Genomic DNA, 22809 nt, shown 5'->3' on the forward strand with positions numbered 1-22809 from the left:
GGCAGGTGGCAGCAATCCAAAGTGGCCTCCATGGACTGCGTTTGTAGGAGTGGGGTTTTCCGCATGCATTAAAAAATCAGGAGCCAGCCAAGACAAAGGCCCAGACTGACAGCGTGCCCCCAAGAAGGGTGCCTGCACCAAGGTTTAAGAAAGGAAAAGAAAGAAAAGCATTTTCTTCCCCCATTGAATTGAGTTAATGTTCTGTGCCAGCTTTTGTTCCAAGGAGCATCATGTGTGCATGCGCGTGCGCGAGTAGTTGCTCACACAGCTGCTACTTGAAAAATCACAAGGGCAAGTTGTAGAAATGATGCCGGAGAGTGTGAACAAGGCAGCTGAGAGGGTGGCTACAGAGGTCAGCAAGAGCCAACGAGGTGACCTTGACTTTGCTCACAGTTTGTCTCTCCTTAAGTGTTAAACGCGTATTTGTGTCAATATATAATCCAAGGATGTTCGTTGACTGCCTGTCTGGATGACTCTGTCCATAATAGGTATGTATTCTGGGCACAAGTTGTTAATAGGATAGACTGAAACTGATCTGGATATGCAACAGGATCGATTATTCTACGGTTTACAATCGCACCTGTAAACGTAATAGTACTTAATTCATACTCCGTTTCGGGGGCCGCTGTCCTTCACTCTATTACGGGTATCTTCCCGGGAATGTAGAAGTGAAATATTTTAAAATCGAATCCATTTTGATGGTTCCAAAAAGTCTGAAATGCCTGTGGCAAAACTTTCCTTCCTGAAAAGTACGACTTAGGAATGAGAAGATCATTGGCCTGTTCGTTTTCCCTCTGTGGGCGCAGTTGCCTCACCTACTGAAGAAGAAGAGGATGAGTCCGACGAAAGATTTCTTAAGACTCCTTTCCAGTTCTGTTTTTCTGGGGTCTGAAACTGTCTTGTGGTGTGAATGAGCTCCTCACAATCGACTCGGGGGCTGTCTTAATGAAGAGGGATTCACCTGAATAGGTACTAACAGGTTGTCCGAATTCGTTACTCGTTTCCATGATTCTTCCAAGATGAAGAATGAGTCTTAAGTGAGGAGATTATAAAAGCACACACAGATCAGCATGAAGGCAGAGACAGGAAGAGAGGTAGCAGGACCTGTCAGCATTTTCCCCCAGACGGCTTGAAAGCAAAAGCAGACTCCCTGCTGCTGGCTCGCAGCTTTTGTACACTGACCTGTTAGCATTAGACACCCAGCCATAGGGGCGCAGCCATGAGCCCTTTCTGGAACCCTACAGGCCTCCCATGAGAATGACTGCCCTACAGGTATTTATGTGGGAGAGAAAAGTCTTTGAACGTATGAATTACAGGAAGTGAGTCTTAGGGTCATTGCTAGGGCAGGGTTCCCCCAGCCTTTACCCTGTTTGGCTATTTCTTGAAATTTTCTCCATACCACAAAGTGCCTTGAAAAGGTTGGTTTGGTTTTTTTTGTTTGTTTGTTTTTTGTCATTGTTGTTTTTTCTTAGAATTTCCATTGTGGGAAATTAAAAGCCTCTTCCTTGGTGATAGTAAAAATTAAGTAATTTTGTACCATTGGTGGCTTTTGGTGGTAAAAACCCATTCTTCTGGACAAGGCCTATTGACTAGCAATATTTATCAACATGTTCTGGAGGAAATTGATAGCAAAATATGAACTGCCTCTAAATCACACAAATTGTCCAATTTGTAGATGTAGAACCCTATCACAGACAAGAATAACTTGGTTTACCTTAAAACAGCCATTTTCTGAACGTCTACTCCTCATCCAGCAGTGTGCTAGGGATGAAGAGATCACAGCTTCCTTGCCATATTTTCATATTCCTGGATATCAGTTCCCCTCTTATGGACTGAATGTTTGTGACACACCCCGCTCCCCACATAATTCAGATGTTGAAACTCTACTCACTATCCTCCATAGTGGCAGTATTAGGGGGCGAAGCCTTTGGGGATAATTAGGATTTGTTGACTGCCGTGTAAGTGGAGCCCTCCAGAATAAGATTAGCGCCTTCATAAGAGTCATGAGAGAGCTTGCTTCCTCTCACTGCTTACAGCCCTGTGAGATACAAGGAAAAGTTGACGGTCTGGTCTGCCACCTAGAAGAGGACCCTCACCAGGACCTGACCTTGCTATTACCCAGATGTCAGGCTTCCAACCTTCAGAACCGTGTGGGAAAAAAAAAATTCTATTGTTCGTAATTCTATTGTCCGGACCATGTACTTCGTTATAGCAACCCAAACTGACTAAGATACCGTCTTAGTGTCACTATTTTCCAGAACCACATATTTATCTATTTTTCCTACCTAGGATTTTGTCATGTGCAACAGCACATCAATAGATTCCAGCTTATCTTCGGTTGGTTATAAAGCAGCAAACTTGCCAAAATTCTCTATTTTGCATTTTGACTCTATGCCAGTAAGTAATTTTCTAGTAATGGTTGTTTTCTAATGTATTCTTCAATTCGTAGTATGCAGCTGGATTATTTGAACACTACTGGATGGTCTGTCCTATGGTCTTAGCACAATTATCATGGCAGCTGGTATCGTCTGCTACAGGAAGCAGAGTAGAGTTTCCTCTCCTATTGGTGACTCTATTCTGTGTATACTTAATATCAAAAGGCTTTTTTTTATATAATCATTTTCAAAAGCCATAACCCTCTTATCAATTGTTTTAACAAACTCTTATGTCATTAGGAAACATACTTTGGCTACTTTTTACCTATATCATTTTGGTTGCCTTGATGCAGGTAAATACCACAAAGGCACGATCTTATCTGGTGTAGAATACACTCCTGAAAACACAATAGAATGTCAAAGTTCTCTAGACAACTCATAATTTGTCCAAAGTTGATGGTGAGGGACCCAGGGCCACTGCAGTCACCATAACCCCAAGCCCTTTGACAAAATGACTAAAATCTAAATCTGAACATGGAAGAAATAAAGAACTTTATTCTTTTTTTAAGATTTTATTTATTTATTCACGAGAGACACAGAGGGAGGCAGAGACACAGGCAGAGGGAGAAGCAGGCTCCATGCAGGGAGCCCGACGTGGGACTTGATCCCAGGTCTTCAGGATCACGCCCTGGGCTGAAGGTGGCGATAAACCACTGAGCCACCCAGGCTGCCTGGAAAAAAGAACTTTAAAGGGAAGGTGTAGAAAAGGTGACTGGGAGCTGTTGAAACAAACTTGCTTATTCAGCGATTTTTATGTGCACTGTGATCACACTAACTATCAGAACAAGACTGGAAATACTGTCAGCATTGCTTCTGGCACATTCTGAAAAAATGCAAGGTGGGCCTTTAAATTGAATGTGTTTAGTGAGAATTGAAGCTTTCAGTTAGGGGTCCATTTCCGTGCCTGCCTTATGGTCTTGTTCTCAGTGCTACTTGGTTGCGGCACATGAAGAGGGAACATACGCTCCCAGCTAACTCTTCTGCTTTCTTGATAGCTGCACCCCAAGTTGACCTTACCGGTCTCTCCCAGGATTAATGGGAGCTGTCATTTTGCTCTTGGATCCATTTTTCCTTTGAATCCTATGGAAACACAACTCAAAAGAGGATTGTGAGCTCCTGTGGCCTTTGACCCCTGAGCAGGAAAGGTGAGTGAGCTCAGCTGGACTTTGCCCGCCAGGTTAGGGAATGATGCAGGCTCCCAGAACATGTAGAGGACCAGGAAGAGACTCAAGCATGCTCCAATGGTGGCTGGTCTCTTGGTAATGTGTAGGCTTGAGGGAGGTGTCCTATCTCAACAGGATTGCCCGTGTTGGGGTGTTAGAGACATGCTCAAGGGGATGGCCACCCACTCACTTGCAAAGAAGAATTTTATCTTCCTGTTAGCTGTATTTTCCCTCCCATTAAGTGTGGGAGCACATGAATTAATGGGGGAAATGGGCTTGATGGGGATACAGAGTCAGGCTTGGCTAAGAGAGAGAACCAGGTGGGAGGGGGACGACCTGGATGGCGACCAGCTCCAGTTAGCCAGCTCAGAAAGACTGTCATCACCACCCAAACTGTACCGAGTTGAGACTGACTGTTACCTTCATGATTAACTGTGTAGTGTTTATTGTCCTGGATGAATTCAGTTCTTCTCCATAAGATTTTCTTTCTTTTGAGAAGGATCCCCTCCTAGTGCAAGGAGGTCTCTGAACAGGGTAGGCACAGGACGGTTGTACCAGTCAGCTGTGCCTGGACAATGATGCCTTGTCTGGGGGGAAGGGCTGACGCAGGAGCTGGTTCTGGCCTGCTCAGCTTGCTGAGCTGAGCTCTGGCCCAGGGCCGGTCAGCTGGGGGAAGGAACACCTTTGCATAATTGGTCTGCATTTTTCTAGTCTGTGCAAAGCCCTCTTAAATGTTAGTATGGTATGTGGCCACCATCCCAGGAGGGTCCAGGAACTGTGTGCAGTGGCATCCTGGCATTCAATGTGAGTAGCTCATGGGAACATCTGACGGAGCCTATGCCTCTCTCAGGTAGTCACATACTACTCTTGTACCTAAAAAGAGACAAAACCTTGGCATTCGGGAGTTCCAAGAAGGACTGTGCCTGTCTCTGCATTTGATGAGGGCCCAGGCTCCCTCTCATTTGGGCTCAAAGAGTCAACCCTCTACTCTGGGAGAACTCCAACAGCTGTTTGATCTAGGGTGAGTCATTTAAACCTTCAGATCCTTTCATTTCCTTACCTGTTTAAAAGGGGATGGCAATTTTCACATTAAAGGATGGTCCTCAAGATTAAACAGGAGAATGTTCCAGAGAACATTTTGGGACCTGTAATACTAATATCCTGAACAAACGCAAATGTTAGGAATGGTCATTACTCCCCGTGCACGCTCAGCCTCTGATTCACCTCGGGATGAGAAACCAGATGCTCTTGTTTCCATTTTGTGCAGCGGCCACTTCAAAGTCTTGTGAAGTCTACCCAGTAAGGCGGGGTGAGTGGAGCCCCCGTGTCCTGATAGCAAGGCCCTGCTGTGAGCTCTCTGTTGCTGTTGTAGAGACTTGCCTACAGATAAGTAATGCTGCCCAGGGAACGTCAGAAAGTCTCTTATGAGCCATAAAGGTTTTGTTTTTGTTTTGTTTCTGGTGTGTGTGTGTGTGTGTGTGTGTGTGTGTGTGTGAAGTCGGATATTCTTGAAAAGTAAAAAAGCAAAAAGATTAGGGGACAAGCAAAGTCAGGAATCTGACTCTGTTTAAATGAACTGCAAAATGCTTTTGTTCATTTGTCCATGGTACCGAGACAAATACCAGTCCCTGGGGCTGTGTTTCCCACTCCAGGGAATGCCGTCTACAGACCCTTCCATCCTTCCAGACCTACCTCTCTTTTCAGCTCTCTCTCTCCATACCATCATAACCCTCCCACCTTCATCTCAACAGGTGGACCCACAGGTGGGTTGATGGGGAGGTAGAGCATGAGGAACCAAGCTTAAGAAATTCTTTCACCCCAAAACATCTCCTGAATATCTCATTGCTAATGACTGAAATCCTGTTCTTGGCCACCAATTCTTTTAGATTAAAAAAATCACCTCCTATTAAAACCCAAGTAACCCCTGGCAGAGTCACAAAGAAAACTGCTGCACCTTAATATGAAGGACTGACCCGGGAGCCAGCAAACTTCTTCTACAAAGGATCAGATGGTAAATATTTGGGGCTTGGTCACCATCAGGCATCTGTTGCAAACTACTCAGCTGTCGCTGTGGGATGAGGGCAGCCATGGAGGGTATACCACCAATGAGCACAGCTGGGTTTCTCTAAAATTTCACTTACAAATACAGGAACTGAGCTGCATGTGGCCTGTGGGCTATAGTTTCTGACCCCTGACTTCATTGAGTCCTTTCCAAGGGGGGCAACCAGCTGCGAGCAAGGGAGGGAGCTCCTGCACCTGACGTGGGGGGTGGGGTGGCCAGGAGGGTGCAACAAAAAGCCTCTGGAGACACAGACCTGAGAAGCCAAGCTTCATAAGAGTCAGTCCTTGTTTCATTTAGGCATTTTTTTTTCCTGAGTTGAAATTATTTGACTCTGTTCGTGTGCTACAATTTTTTATGGGGGGGGGGGATACACATTTTTTTCACTCATTTTAATCTTTATTTAACATATCATTCTTATTTAGTGTATCAATTAAGTAGGCAAAGCACAAGCCAGCTCTTATCCTACCATTTTACAGCTTAAAATACTATTAACGTCCTGGAAGTTCCTAAACATTGAAAGGGAAACACTTTAGAATACACGGACTTCCAACTGTACCGAGCCGCCCCCTTCTTCTGTTTGCGCTGAACACTTCTTGACCCCTGGAGTACGTCGTGGATGATCTGAGAAGTGAATGGTGTTCTGCTTTCCTTGAAGGTGTGTGTGAAAGAAGCTTTTGCTCTTTTCATCCGGGGAGCATCTTATCTCAGGGTCCACAGTGGTGGATTCATGGTGCTTAGTCTGAGCCATGACAGGTTCTTGAATTAAAAAGAGATTTGTAAGTGTTTTCAAACCTCAGTTGGGTGCCAGTGGGCCCATGGGAGAAGGTGCGTGATTCTCCCACACACACAGAGGGTGTGTGTGAGCCTGTGTTCTGGGAGCCGGGCGGGATTTGACCTGAGACCTCACTCCTCTTTGCCATACGATGCAACATGGAAGATGCCAACTGTTGAATTAGGAAGGGAGCCCCTCGCCATGGACTGGTGAGATGGAGTCCTCACCACGGCCTCTGAGGAGACTAAAATTGGCCACCGGGGTGGGGAGAGGATGGGCCACGGGGTCGTTGAATTGGTGCCTTCTTTTTACCCTGAGACATACTGGCTTCTCTCTGTCTTTGTGAATAGGCCCAGTGCCTTGGAGACAGTCTAATCTTTTTATACATTCATAAAGAAGTTTATTCTTGGTAAAGTCACTCAAACTCGAATATACTTGATTGGTTTACATTGGAAAAGTAATTTGGGGCTCATCATCCAAATTACATTAAAAATGCTGAACTGTGTTCAAGTTATTACCTAGTCTAGCCTACTTCTTACTGTACCAGGGAGATGGCGCAGCAGTAAATTACAGGGCCGCCGTGTGTTTTGTGCTCCTCAACATGAGCTAGTAAGAGAAAAAGTTTGCTGTTAACAAGGGGTTATTAACATCCACTAGATGTTTTATACCCGGGCCTCTCCCCAACTTGTCCAGAACCTCATCAGGGATCGGAATGCAGAAAGGACATGAGACCCGCACCACCTGCGCTGGGCACAGAGGGGAAGAGTGGCGCCATAGCAGGACCAGTTAGGGGTCTCCAGAGAAACAGGACCCTCTGCCCCACGAACACAGTCGGTTCTTGTTCCTCTTGGTAATATTCTAGCAAGCACCGCAGACACCGAGTGAGCCAACACTGAGCCACTGCCCCTAGGAGAAATCCAGAGGTAGGTTCCGTGAGCCCCAGCTCACAGCATTGCATCGACCAATCAAGGTATAACCTTGTTTTATCCATGTTTCTGTTTGACGACACCTGATTCATGACCCCTGACCTCGCCGCCGACAGCACTGTAACTCATACCTGAACGAAGCTCGTCTGCTATGTTTGTATCTCGTGATGCCCATCCACAACCTGCTGGTGTGAAGAATACTAGACAGCACTTTGGCACTTTTAAACAGCAAAAGCACCAAAAAGAAGCACAAAAATACAAAAAATCACGGCACCGGATAGATCGCAGATGGAACAGTCGTTTACTGTACGTGAGCTAAACAGGAAAGCAGAGGCACGTTGTTCAACCTCAGCTGGAAACATGGATTAGGTGACTCAAATTTTTCATCACTGCTCAGGCCCGTGAATGACTGCAGACGCACCGCCGGTGTGGATTTGGGGGTTACAAAGCGGGCAAATTCACAAATACAGAATCTGTGAATAATGAGGATTGACTGTGTCTATAACGAGATTCATTGCGAGGAACTGGTGAACATGCTTGTGGAGCCTGGCAAGTCTGAAATCCGCAGGGCAGGCCAGCAGGCTGGAAACTCTCTAGCAGGAGCCAAAACTGTACTTAGCAGGTGGAATCTCAACTTCTCCAGGGAAACTCCAGTTTTGCTTTTAAGGCCTTTCCAGTGATTGGATGAGACCCACCCAGAGTATCAAGAATAATTTCCTTTATTTAAAGTCAGCTGACTGTAGATGTTAATTTAAGCACATCTACAAAATCCAGCAACACCTAGACTAGTATTTAATTGAACAGCTGGGTGCTATCGTCTAGCCAAGTTGACAATTAAACGAACCATCGCGGCACCCAACTTAGAGCCCGGGAAAGAGGCCCGGGAGGAGATCTTTCCTTTGCATTTTCCTAGAAGGCCAGTGTGGGAGAGCAGTAACGGACCCGTACACCCTGCCCTCTGGCCTGCCTCAGTGTTTGTTCTACTAGCTCCAAATTCCCCTCTGCAGAGTCCTGACCTCAGTGGACGTAGGGAGAGACCCTTTTCTGAGGTGTTAAGAAGGGACAAAAATGTAAGCCTCTCCCTTTGATTTTCCAGACATGACCCATCTTTGTTTCCAACTAATAATGTTCTTATACCCACTGAGTCAGGCTCTCTCTGCTCTGAGCCCCATCCTGCAGCCAGTTGCTTAGCCCCTGCCCTGGAATGAATGGAGGCCTTTGACTGCTCCCAGTCCGCGGGCTAACGTCCACACTGTTACTGGGCAGGTGTTATTGCCTAATCTAGAGTACCAGGCTTCCCTGTTTCTCTTGGCCCCATGATGGTTAGTAGAAAAAGAGGGAGGGACCTCTTTAATGCCCAGCCTCTTGCTATTTCAAGTGTGGTGTGTGAACCAGCAGCAGCAGTAGCATTTGAGAGCTTCTTTGGAACGCAGAACCCCAGACCTACTGAATCAGAATCTGCATTTTTAGCCAGAATCCAGGCAATTCACATGCACAGTGAATTTGCACAGCATGCTCTGGATAGCTGTCTGGAGCCTGTGGTCTGTCCTTCAACCCTCATTAGCCGAGGTCTTGCGTCTTGATCCCTCTTAGCACCTATTTTGAGTCAGATATTCCAGAAGAACCTTGCTCCACCTGGCACGGGTGGATGGATACCTCCATCCTACCTCCAACAATCGGGAGTCCCCATATCATGCCACCTGCCAAACCTGGCCAGCCTTCTTCCTTCCCCTGTTGAGGCATGACTTTCTATCTTTAGCACCTCTCCAGGAGCACTGCTTCTGCCCCATCCTGCCCTGTGTGTTTCAGCCAGCTCCCCGCCCCCCTTGGACTCCTGTTGGGTTCTACAGGCCAGACTTCAGGGGGCGGGGTGGAGAGTGACTGGAACTTCCTTCTCAGCACCGACTTGGACAGACTCAAACACTGATTAGCACAGTTCAGAGAGGAAGTAGAATCAGCTGAGAGATTCAGGGAACAGGGGGGACAGTTCCTGGATGCCTCACTTCTGGAATCAACTGAGGTCAGCGTATGACCTCTATTTAAGCCTCCATTTCTAAATTGATGGGAATTTGAGTACCTCTGAATACCTTCTGTGAAACCCATTAAACCAGTTTGGGATCTTAAAGATTTTTTATATAAATATATACATTTGCCCTTCAGGACAGTTTAACAGGGGGTCTGCGGCCAGCAAAGAGTTACAGAGTCGTCTTTACTAGAAGTCTGATGGTCTCTTTTTACTAAGCATGGAACCCATTAACCTGTCATTGTGGAATGTCATCATGCCATGCGGCAAATGGTTAATTGAGTGGCATGCCTTGAATAGTGTAGTCTGTAATTATAAAGGCTGTCTTCAAAGCCCCATATTTGATCGTTCCTGAAGCAAGAGGATTTCTCACCTTAAAAACCAGCTTTAGGCTTGGACAGCAATTACTCATATTTCCTTTTCCTGGCATTATGACTAGAGGAGTAGACGGTGGATTGGTTCCAAAAACAATCTTAAGCTTCTCTTACCTAAAGTCTGTCAGTTTCTAGGCTCTTGTCTCATGTCTCCAGAAACGGAGAACATATAGTCATAAGCTGAACAATCGACCATAGCCTGCAATTTGCCGAGGGTCATTTTCCTGACTTGTCTGACTCACCACATGGTTACCATGATTGCCCATTGTATCCAGATGGACTAAGTGCATGTTAATGGATATGCAAATCTACTTGAGCAAAGTAAATTAATTATACAAGTGGATTGACTTACACTTGCCTGGAACATTCTGAACCACTCTGCTGCACAATGCTAGGCGTGCCACTGTTGTCCATGTAAATGGAGTTCACGTGCAGTGCACGACCTGTGGAACTGCACGTAGTTGGTGCCTTTTGGTTTCAGCCCGAATATCACCTCCTTGGAAGGCTTCCTTGACCTTCTAACACTAAGGAGATAATACACCTTTACTCCCCCCCATTCTATTTCCTTCATGGTATTTATCATAGTCCGAAATGATCTATTTTAGTGTCTGCCTCTTTATATCAAACTGGAAGTTTCTGGATGGCAGGGACATTGTCTGTCTTGCTAGAAGTCTGCTTAATACATAGCGGGTCCTTAATATGTGTTTGTGGAGTGGGGGAATGAGATACTCAATATGTATATTTAAAGCAATGTCTATAAGATTCTTTAGGCATCTTCCATACCAAAATGATAGAGTAAACTTTCTTCTGTGATTATTCTTTCTGGAAATTTTTGCTTTGTATAATTTCTTCTATCCTGTTGTACTTTGTCTTGTCTTCCCCCCCCCCCCCGCCCTCTTAAGGTACAAATAGTGACCTTAAACCTCCCTAGAATGAAAGAATTAACCAGTAGCTGAGTGCCTACTACTATCAGCCATCGTTACAAATACAAAGCAGTGAAAGCCATAGTCCCTCCATCAGTGATGAAGTAAGACATAAATATGAAACGCAGATACTTTTTGATTATTTAAGCTATACTTAAGTTCTTAAGGATTGATAGGGAAGGGGACTTTCTTGATTTTCCTGTTTTTGTTTTTGTTTTTGTTTTTGCTCAGTATCCTCAGAATCAGAAAGGTATTCCTTTAAAATACAATTTTTTTTCTATTCCAAAAATATTTTAACACCAATTTAGGGAAAGAACAGGAGAGTTGTCACAAGGAAATACAAGATTAATTACCAAATTAATTGAACAACCATGACTGCTATAGAGGCCTGTGAGTTTATTTAGCTTGAGCTAGAAAAGATTTTATGAAGGTTAGTGCTGAGTCTGAGGTTCTTAAAGAGAATGATGCAATGAGATTCCTGGTTTGAGCCTAAGCTTTTCCACCAGCAGGATTAGAATATTTCTGAGCACCTCTGATGAGCCAGCCAGGCAAAGAGCTCTTGGATATCTATTTGCTTGACTACATTGTCAAGTGTGCTTCTGCGGGGGGTGGTCAGGGGCAAGAGAATGGGAAGAGCTATGGTCTGAGCCTGTGGAAAGAGGGCAGATATCCAAAGAGCTGGTTTCAGGAAGGATCTGAGTCACTCTGCTGAGAACAATGTCCCTCGGAGTCCAGGGGATGGAGGCCGGCCTTGAAGACTCCAGGGCCTACAGGTCTGATGCCTTGAGGATTGAGCCTTGAGTTCATCAGGAGGAAAGACATCGTGGACGACTTGGACAGGCGCGGCGGCCTCGGCTGGAAGAATAAATGTGGGGCATAAGGGTAGCTGGAGCAGGAAAGGAAGAACACGGCAGAGGTCACCTGTTTGTGGCACGTTGTGAGTCAAACACTGCCCGGGGTGAAATTTCTGGGTGTGACTTTGAGGAGCCCCGGAATCTTGTATCACTCAGGTGGAGCAATGTCGGGGAGCTGCTGTTGCTATGATTCATAGGCTAATAACGCTAGACGAACTCAGGTTCTAGAGTTTGAATGAAGACATTTGAAAAGGAAAACTTGGGCCCACAGTGTAGTGGCAAGATGTGAGCAAAAAATTGGGAGTAGTGTCATACATGTCGTATTCTAGAAACAGGGTCTTGGGGGGGCGGGTGGTGGGAAACTAGGGTGCCAAGGTAGATTGTAACCAGAAGCAGAGGGTCTGAATGGCCGAGCCAAGAAGCTGCTCCTGGGGGCTTATCAACAGGAGAGTAAGGCAAAGACAGCGGGACTCAGGAGGGGCCACCTGGCCCCGGTGGTTAGCAGTAGTTTTCAAACCCACTTTAGTAGAAACATTTTGTGAAGTGAAATCCAATGAAGATGCTTTGTAGGTGTGAAGTAGATCAAACCAGAGTGGTAGAAAGGGAAGGGGGGGTGCGGGGAAGATGGGGCCAGGATGAGTCCAACCGTTACCTTTTGATCATAGGATAGTTGGTGAGTTGAATTTTTTTTAACCTGTATTTTCTAAAATAGTTTTAGTTTTGTGATAAAAACAAAACAAAACAAAACAAAACAAAACCTCCAAGGCTATTTTAAAAACTAAAACCATTCATCGCTTTGCCTTTAGAATCATTTCATAGCTCATCTCAGGAAAATATTTCTCCTTCTCCTGGGCCTCACAGATTTCCTTTCAGCACGGCTCGTACGCTGCTTGCTAATTGTGAGGAGAGTCACAGAGGTGCTTCGGGCGGCTATCCCAACACCATGGACTGGGGTGGCTAATAAACAAGAGAAATTTCTTTCCCACAGTTCTGGAGGCTGGAAGTCCAAGATCAAAATGCGGAGATTCAGTCTGCTAAGGGCCCACTTCCTAGAGGCCCATCTTCTCACTGTGTCTTCACAGGGCAGAAGGGGTGAGGGAGCTCTCTGGGGTCTCTCATAAATAAGGGCACCAATCCTATTCTTGAGGGCTCCACGCTCCTGACCAAATCACCTTCCAAAAGGCTCCATCTCCAGATGCTGTCACATTAGGAATTAAGTTTCAATATATGAATTTTAGGGGCACACAAACCTTCAGCCTTACCAAGCAGGTACCTACAGCCCTAGGTGCGTTAATGTTGCCTCCTAACCAGTCTGTAAGCTAAGATCTGTAAACTTACTAAGGTCAGCTTGTCTTTTTTTTTTTTTTGAATATTTTTTAAAATTTTAAATTCGATTAACACATAGCATATTATTAGTTTCAATGATTCATCGGTTGCATATAACACCCACCTTGTCTTAATCTGTGTCTCCGCCCTATTTATCAGTAGGTGCTCAATTAATGCCTCTGAGCTAAGGAAGGATCCTTCTGCTAAACTAAAGGGGAGCAGCCGGTAAAGCCTTGTTTGGAATGTGGCCTACAGCTTCCGGAATGTCCACGTGCATCTTGAGTGTTGTCCCGTTTGTAAATCAGCTACCGGGTCCCTACTGCTGTGGAGAACGACAGGGACACTATTTTTGGACCCAGCCCAAGGAGGCTGCACCTGAGCAGATTCTGCTGCTTACTCAGGGGAACTTAATCTTTTGCTAATTGTGTTAGGAGAGGACACAGGAAAAAAGTGTATGTGGCTGGATGCGAATACATTGCAGCCTGGAGGAAATGCCAGGGTGACGTTAACAGGGAGCATGTGTGACTCTCAGGATTCAAACCTGCCACATGTGTGCCTGGTCACAGGTATTTCAAGTCACACCTCCACCTGCCCACGCAAGAACATTCTGTTCTCTCATCCCGCCTCCTCCTACCCTGGTGTCTCTCTCTCTCTCTCTCTCACACACACACACACACACACACACACACACACACACACACAATCTCACTGTTGTGCTTTCCTCGTTAACTCTTTCAGTCAGCCTTTGGTTTTATAAATCTGTAGCTTTGGTGAAATCCCAGTCCCTTTTGGATCATTGAACTCACAGAGTGTCCTCTCTCTCCAGTTCCTGGTGCTTCTGCTAAGTGCCTGAGGGGAAGCAAACATCCACCAAGAGACAAATAGCAAAAACTGGCCCCACGGGCCTTCACATTAAAGCCATTTCGTTATGTAACAACAACAAAAACCCCTAATCACATGGAGACCGGGATACAGAGAATGACTTATTCTGTTTGATATGAATGAGTCTAAAGGAAGTTGTGGTGACAAGTCAGGGATTAGCATAGTTAACTCTTTATATGAACATCTGATCTGTGACCACACGGGGCTGACTGGGGGGCAGTATGTCACTCGCTGTCACCGCCTTGCCCTAGTTGTGTAATCAAGGTGGGTTTCTCAGAGGCTGAAGGAAGACAGAGGTGTAAAGCCCGGGAGTTGCAGCAGAGGAAGAAATGGGGCTTCCTGCCGGACGGAGCCTCCCACCCAGAGGAAGAGAGGGTGAGCGGGAAAGGCGTCTCTCCCAGATGGGCCCTGAGCTGCTTCTGTTCCCTTCCAGCCTCAGGCGGGGTCTAGTTTTTAGGGCTCCGGGCCCCAGGGCCATGAGAGGGAGTTAACTGCATCCTCCCACGAGCCTCTACCGAGCCAGGGCCAGAAACATTCATCTACTCTGATGTGGAAAATCACTCAGTCATGAGATCCGTGGTTTGCCTCGTTCTCCACCTCTGGGAGCCAGCCAAGGCTAACCGGCCTGGGATTTCCATCTGGGGTGACTGGAACCAGTCCTGGCGAGCTCCGGGCTTCGGTAGAAACTGGCCTTACGGGTGTCTCTTGAGTCCCTTGAGTGGTTCTCCATTCTGGGGTCATTGCAGAGCCACCCTTGGCTTTCAGGGCTCTGTAAACCCGTGAATTGGGGCTGGGCTGTGTGATGTCCTTGCTCCTTCTTTTGGGTCCCTCCACCATCACCTCATCCCTGCTGCTAAAAACCTAGCCCAACTTGTTGGGATGAGCACTGGGTGTTGCATGTGGGTGATGAATCACTGGATCCTGCTCCTGAAACCAGTGCTGCGCTGTATGTTAACTAACTTGAATCAAAAAAAAAAAAAAAAAAAGCAGTTTCCATCTCATGGACCAATTCTAGCTAATTGGTAGTGGGTTCTAGAATCCTACATTGAAAAGAATTTTGAGTTTAGCAGGAAAAAGGAAAGGCTGGCTGTCCATTAGCAGTGGTTGCCACGGGCGCCAGAGGGAACTGCAGCACGCATCCCGATCAGGTCTGTTGCCTTAGCCGTCTGAGGGCTATGCTTCTCTTTTCTTCTGGAAAAAGGAAGATTAATCGAGAAGCATTGTTTAATAACATCTTATCAAAAAACCCTTCAATCCCACTCCACGTTAGCAACTGAGACCTATTCTATCTCTGTTATCTCCATCAAATTACATACGTATGTACGTGTGTATGCATGTGTGTGTATACAGGACCACACTCAGGCCTTCTTCTTGCCCTGTCACCCCCTTTCTCCCAGTCCATGGGCTGTTCATCTCCACTCATTTCTCCGAGCTCATCCCTGACATCCCTGGATCCCAGGATGCAGCTCTTTGATCATTCTCATCAGCAACCTCAAGCTCCTTGCTCCCTTCCTTCCGCTGTGTCAGTCCTACAAACCCTTTCCTGGGCATTGACCTGACCGGTTTTCCTGTCCTCCTTCCTACTCGAGGGCTCCTGAAGGCAGCCAGAGGAATTCACACTCTTGTGGTTTGACCTCTGACCAACATGACCTGTGTCCTCTGACCTCGGCTGGGTTCTCAGCACAGCCACCCTTGGTCAGCACCCTTTCCTCCCCTGTTCTCCCAGTTGCCATCTCACACCTTCACTGTAGCACCCCTGCCATCTCCCCAACCGTGGCCCCCTTCTCTCAGCAAATGACCAAGTCTTCTGTTTTAGCTCAGGCTGCTATAACAAAATACCTTCAACTAGGTGGCCTAAATAATAGACATTTATTTCTCATAGAAATAAATCTTGAGTCTGGGAAGTCCAAGATCAAGCATTTGCAAAGTCAGTGTCTGGTGAGAACCTGCTTCCTGGGTTGCAAGTGGCTGCCTCCTTGCTATGTCCTCACATGGTAGGCAGAGGGAGGGCTCTGGTCTTTTCTTCTTATGAGGACACTAATTCGATCATGGGGGCTACACCCGCGTGAACTCATCTCAGCCTAACTATTCCCCAAAGGCCCCGCGTCCTAATTCCATAACATTTGGGATTGGGGCTTCAACATATGACTTTTTGAGGGGACACAAATCTTCAGTCCATAGCAGCTTCTGTTTTATGACCTCCCTCAACTCCTACCCTCAGAACTTTGAGCTCTCTGGCCCTCCCATCCAGCCCTCTCCTCCACTTTAGGGAAAACCTGGATTCTTTTCTGTGCAGAGCCTCCTCTGCAACAATTTATTTTGGCTTTTTGCTCTCTCCCTCTCCTTTATCCTTCTTTTCCCCACTTCTAAACCCTTCCTAGCAGCCTAGAAACATGGTCATATATCTCCCTTCTTAAGATTAAAAAACTCTCTCCCCAGCTATCTGCTGCTGTCTGGCTCCCTCACAGCTAAACTGCTGGAAAAGTCCATTCCTTCATGACCCTGTCCACCTCGCTCTTACCTGTCCACTTTGCATGGAGCCGATCACTGTTCTTGGCTTTCTGGATACCAGACCTTCCTGGTTCTTCTCTTTTCTCCTTGATTGGTCCTCCTCAAGCCCTACCCTTTAAATGATGGCATGGCCTGGAGATTTGAAAGTGGGTTTCTAATGCCAAAGGCTGATGTTGTAAGCACCATGGCAAGCTCTTTCAGAGCTGTTACCAGGTGAAGAGACAACTACCTTCCAGGGCGGTCTTGGGAAGGTGGGCTATTGTCACTCCTGGGGATGAAGAGGATGGAGAGAGGAACGTTGTTTCCAAAGCAGGGCAAAGTATGAAGAATGTTCACATTGCACAAATTCCTAATTGCACTACAGCTTTAGCTCGGCTAAAGAATGTGAAAAATGTAAATTTCCTGTTTGAATAAGATGCCTGTATTTAACTGTTTTGTCACGAAGAGGGTACCTAGATACCTGTTTACAGTGGGGGCAGCAGCTAGAACTAACTTGCCTGCCCAGTTCAGGGACCTGAAACATCCAAGACACCATCAGGGCTTTGCTTCAAAGAGGATCTGAAGGAGAAGAACTTTCTCCAAGTCCTGGATGTTGCGATTAGGACCCTAAGGTAAAGGAGCAGAAAAAGAAAAGACTTCCTTCAAACTCCTTTATGAGATGGAGAACTTACCCTCAATGGGAGGGGTTGAGCTCAGGGTCCCAAAAAGGGTCTGAGAATCAAACCCAGCCCCTTTTCCAATTGTCCTGATTGAGACTGGTCCTTGAGTCATCGGATAGGGCAGTAGATCTGAAACTGGTAGGCCCGTTCTTTCTGAAGCCTAGAGGGCAGACTTTGCCTCCACACGGAGCCAGAAAGCTCAGACCCTGGGCAGGAATAGCCCAAGTGGCCTCTCTGAGCTCTGCTGAACGTTGACATCCTTCAAAACCAGGTGGTGCCTGAAATCAAATACCTCTTTGTAACTTGGACCCTGGCTTTCTCTTCCTGTAGTGGGTGAGACCTGGGAAATAAGCTGCCCTTGGAAATGAAGCCCAGAGGTAAACAACTGAGCAGCTCACCAACCAGTTGGAGAAGTTCCACTTCGTCTGCAGAATGTGGGTTTGGGAATAATAATGCTCTTCTCATAAGTCGCATTCCAGTTTCGAGAGCTCTGTGACTGTAACCATTCATGTCCGTAGACAATTAGTCTCTCAAAGTCCTTTTCAAGCCGGGGAGGCCCTTGTGTCTGACTCCACACCAGCTCTGGGTTGGGGCGGTGGTGGGGGCGATGGTGATGGGGATTTTGGAGGAGGAGGTGCCTCAGCAAGGTGGGTCCCAAGATGTGAAAATATAATCAGATCCACCATTTGAGGAACCAAAGTGCTAATTTCCCAAAGTGCTTAGTCACTTTTAATCCCTGACTGCCTCCTCTGTGACTGGACCCAGTGTGGATCTGAGTGAGTCATTTATGGGGGCAGGGCAAGTGTAGGAGAGAACAGCAGGACTTTTTACCAATCTCAGATTTACTGGCTAAATGAATTTGGCATCTGGTTGGTGGTCCTTGTACCTCACCATTTCATCTTTTTTTTTTTTTTTTTTCAAGACAGAACATAGGGAAACAAGTTGTTTAGTTGTTTTGGTGCAAGAACAGAGGCAGTAGTAGTTCACCTACACTTGGTGCTACAGATCCTTCCAGTATCTGTCCTATGTGCAGAATCCCCACTTTTCCTCAGTTTTCAGAGGAGTTAGGGAGTCCAAAAGGAGATGGAAAGACAGCATTTGGGAGAGTTGCCCACCCAAAATGTACCCAACCCAATTCCAGATGACTTGGCTCTGTGTTGAACGGAGCTTTCTTATTGTTTTCTTTTTTCCTTTGAGATTGGTTTTCATTATCCATTGTTTCCCTAAGTGGATAAAAACTGAAAACTATGGGTATTACATTTTAATTGGGGCCAGCACTATTCCAACAATTAGGAATTTAACTGATGTTTTTAAGAAAACTCAATTTGCTGGCATGAAAAAAAAATCCTTCTCCCAAATTTTTCATATGTTGATGCAGGAGGATAGGGAAAACCTTTTATGTCCAAAATAAAATATTTTCAAATATGTTCAAATAGGAGACTGTTACCCAGTTCCACATTTCTTTAATTACCTACAGATAATGGGATCCTTGTAGGTGTCACCACCAAACTGGTTATTACCAATTTCTTCCCATAGCATTCTTACTTTCCTCATTAACTCTTGTTTTGAGTGGTTTGAGACAGAAAACCCTTCTTTCCAATATTAGAACTTCTAAAAAGAATGATGTTAAAGAATTAATCATATTCATTATTAAGAGCAGAGCCAGAATAAATGTGATGTGATGCATTATCACACATTCTCTATTTGTGAGTATAAAGACATCAACTAGGAATTAATGCGCTTGCTACAAACTTAGGGAAACAAATTAAAATCCCCATTCTGTATTTTAAAGATCTAATTAATTTACCAGCTATTTGCTTCATCACTTGAAAGTGTAAAAAATGCCATTTATACAAATTATATAATTTTGGTCATATTTTATTTTTTAGACTATTTCTGTAATTGTCTTACCCAATAGATTTGCAGCTAGTGTATGTCTTTTGTTATTTATTATTGTTGTTTTTGTAGCTTGGAATATACTACTGATGATTAAAATGTTCTTTAAATTGTACAAGCCATTTATCTTAAAAACTAGACAGGGGGATCCCTGGGTGGCTCAGCGATTTGACGCCTACCTTTGGCCCAGGGCGTGATCCTGGAGTCCCGGGATCAAGTCCCGCTTCGGGCTCCCTGCATGGAGCCTGTTTCTCCCTCTGCTTGTGTCTCTGCCCCTCTCTCTGTGTGTGTGTGTGTCTCTCATGAGTAAATAAATAAAATCTTAAAAAAAAAAACTGGACAATTCAATAGTTTAGTATCTACCTCCATCCAGGAAATAAATATCAGATCTACACTACTTCACAGAACCCAGATTTAGTCTTCAGAATTCTGGAGGGGAAAGTGGAGGGGAAAGTGACTTGCTTAGTTTTTAGTGGGACAGAACACAAAAGTTCCCACGGCCCCTAAATGGTCAAAAGAGAAACCACATTGATCCATCAATCTGTGAATGTTTGAAATCTGTCTAGTTCAATTCTTTCCAATTCTTGGAATATTCAGGAGTACACACACACACACACACACACACACTTTAAAAAGTGGTTCAACCCGGTTCCTTGGAGGAGTACTAAAACTACTAATCATCCAACTAGACCTTTTGTTTTCTTAAGAACTCATGGAATACTTATGATCTTTTCATTCCTACCATACTTGTTGGTGTTCTAGACATCAGGGTGTTTGACTAGTCCTGTCATTACGTTTCACTATCAGGTAAGCAGGGTAGGGGAGATGCTGAGTGAAATCCAGAATCAATTCTTTTATTTTTAAAAAGATTTTATTTATTCATGAGAGACACAGAGAGAGAGGCAGAGACATAGGCAGAAAGAGAAGCAGGCTCCCCACAGGGAGCCTGTTGTGGGACTTGATCCCAGGACCCCGGGATCATGCCCTGAGCCAAAGCCAGACACTCAACCACTGAGCCACCCAGGTGCCCCTCTAAAATCAATTCTAATTTGGTTACATAACATATAACATACAACATAAACAGAATTAATGTGGCTCCTTAGAATTTAGGTTAAAGCACTCAAAGCAGAGTGGACCTGAAAGAGACTCCTGAGATTAGTAAATGGATTCCAGTAACTCTTATGAACTTCTTCTTCAGTTGCCATTTTTGCTTCCAGAGATTGTTAAAATACTGACCCTCAGCTCCTACTTGATCAGTCCCTTATTCTCTTGACTAGATATTGACTGCTATACAAATAATACTCCACTTTGCATGGAAGGGATCTGAGGCTGCGAGTCACCATAGAGCTGCTGTCCCAAGGACACAGCTGGAAGACACAACTGTATCCCTGTGCAACTGGACATCTGAGCCTAAGGAGCTTGGTCAGGACTTGACAACTGACTGGCTGGCCTCCTGGAGATTCCACAGCTGCAATGGCTACCATAAGCAGGTGGGCTAGGGGACCGCTGGCTTTCCCATTACCTCTACACCATCATGTAGAGGTACCCACAAAGCAGAAAAGCGTGTGTTTTAGCCACTAGCAAAGCAAATGGCAGTCTATTCCCCTCCCTGCACATCCAATCAGTTGAACATCTTGAGAGAAAAGACTGAGAACTCCCAGAAGGAAGGAATTCTATCTTTGGGTTTGACTGTAACATCAACTCTCTGTCCCTGAGTCTTCAGCCTGCCATGTAGATTTCATGCTAATCCCCACCATTGTGTGAGATAATTCCTTAAAATCTCTCCCTCTCTCTCTCTCTTTCTCTCATCTATCTCCTATAGGTGCTGTTTCTCTGGAGAACCCTAACTAATAAAATGGGAAAGGTAGGCATTGAAACAATAGGTACCAGTAATATTCCTGAAATTGTAATGATGTTTCATTTTCCTGTTACTTCTGCTTTTGCCCACCCCTCAAGCCGAGTTGCTTGGTACTCAGTGCCCATTGCTTTAAGGCAGATATAAGGAAAGAAATGAATCTTTTTGGATTTGGTTTCAAAAAACCAAAAACCCCACCACTCTGTAGAATGGAAATTCAATGGTTTAGAGAAAAATTACATGTCTCAGTCATCTAAATTGTGACAAGCAGCATACAAGAATGGGATAGTTTTGCAGAGCTGAAAGATGGCCATGAGGGTGGAGCACAGTGAGAAGGGGGGAAGGTAGCCCAAGGTGAGGTTGGGAAGATGGGCAGGGGTCAGATCACGTAGGACTTCATAGAGCACATCAGAAAATTTGTATTTGAAGTGAATTGGAAGGTGTGGAAGGGTTGCAAGCACTGCCCAATTTGTAAAGATCACATTGGTTGTCGCATGGAGAGTGGGTAGCCTGTGCGCACGCAGGTTGGGACAGCAGTTGAGAGGCTATTGCAGTCTTCTCGGTGAGAGAAGATGATGGCCCCAACCAGATGGACGGCTACGGAGCGAGTAGACGGATCCTTGAAGTATTTTGGTGGGAGAATAAACAGGTCTTGCCCTTGGGGTAGATTTGCAGAGTGAGGCAAAATGAGGGGTCAGTAAGAACTCTCAGTCTGAGCAATGAGTGGAAGGTGAAGCCATTTACTGAAGGGAAGACGTTTGGGGGGAAAACAGGTATATGTGAAGAAATGCAAACTTCTGTTGTGGACACAATACTTTTGAAACACCCACCTGAGAGATAACCAGCTAGAAATCTCCAGAAGGTGTGTGTGAATGGTGGAGAGCAGGCAGAGAAGACGTCTGAGCTGGAGATAGGAGCATGAACGTCCTCAGGGTTAGGCTTTGCTGCTTTTCATTTTGTTTGTCTTTGCTGCTTCTCTTGACCCCGAACCTACCGAACTCCCTTTCATCCTTGAGTTCTCAGCTTTGACATCACTTTCTCAAAGACCCCTCTCTCCTCTTGCCCCAAAATAAATCAGCGTGAATTAGACTCTCCACTGGACTCTCTATTTCCATTTTTTTTTCTTCAAAGCACTCATCATGGTTTGGAATTAAAGATTTATGTTTGCTTGTTCTGTAGGGATGAACCTCAGTCCCTGATGAGATGCTTTAGGGAAAAAAAGATGACTTTTCTGTAAAGAAATGACGTGGGCTCTAATTTGAGGAAGAGAAGGCAGGTTGAAAAGAAAAGAGGGCCCAGCGCTGAGTGCAGGTGGATTGCCACATTTACGGGTCATGCGGAAGAGAAGCAGGTGATAAGACCAGCCGAGAAGGAGCTAGGAAGGAAGCCAAGGGTCTGGGCTGCCACGGAGACCAGAGGTGGGACCGCAGGCCCCAGGCTGTGTGACTGTGCCAGATGCCGCTGAGGAGTCAGGTGCACAGGGCCCGGCCGCTCGTCGGATTCAGTGTGGTGGGCGGGGGTCCTTGGCAAGAAGGCTTGGGGGCAGCCGTGTGGGTGGACGGCGAGCTGCAGTGACGAGAGGAACAAATGGAAAAGAGGAATGGGGAAGAAAATGTGAAGACAGTTGCTCCGGGGAGTGGCATTGCTGGGGGAGAGAAGCAGGCAGTAGCTGGGAGGGCCTCGCCCCGCTGGGAGCTGGGAGCTGCGGGGTGCAGCAGCACGTCCAGGTGCAGGTGACCGCGGGGGCCCTGGAGGTGCGCAGCAAGGCAGGAAGGGGCAGAGCGGTCCGGAGGCGGTGACACGGGGAGAATGGAGCAAGGAGGCTCTGAAGGTCACCCCAGGGCAGCCCCAGGCGCCGGGAGGCTCCTCTGCAGGCCGGCCAAGGGGTGGCAGTCGAAGGGGTGGCAGTCGGTGGCCGTCCTGGCCAGCCCCAGGGCAGCTGGGAGGGAGGGCCAGCCTTCCCAGGGCGCCCCCCGAGCACACCCAGCCGGAGCCCGCAGGGACCCTGCAGCCTCCCACCAAAGGGGGGGCAGGGGTGCAGATTAACGCATCCTCTGTCTTGTTCCCTGGGTCCCGCCACCTCGGGGGACGGCCCGGCAGCCGCCTAGCCGTCCCACAGGAGCAGATGAGAAGGGAACCAGAGGGATA

At 46.2% G+C, this 22809-nt stretch overlaps 1 long non-coding RNA gene across 1 annotated transcript; it reads left to right on the forward strand.

Annotated features, from left to right (window-relative positions):
* The first annotated feature begins 1371 nt into the window (after positions 1-1371).
* On the forward strand, positions 1372-17231 carry LOC140600357 (uncharacterized). Its single transcript, XR_012003619.1, has 3 exons — positions 1372-5609; positions 6137-6315; positions 13021-17231. It is a non-coding gene; the product is annotated as an uncharacterized lncRNA (long non-coding RNA).
* Positions 17232-22809: the final 5578 nt, after the last annotated feature.

Source organism: Canis lupus, chromosome 11 (assembly GCF_048164855.1).
Source record: "Canis lupus baileyi chromosome 11, mCanLup2.hap1, whole genome shotgun sequence".
In the NCBI taxonomy this organism is placed as follows: domain Eukaryota; kingdom Metazoa; phylum Chordata; class Mammalia; order Carnivora; family Canidae; genus Canis; species Canis lupus.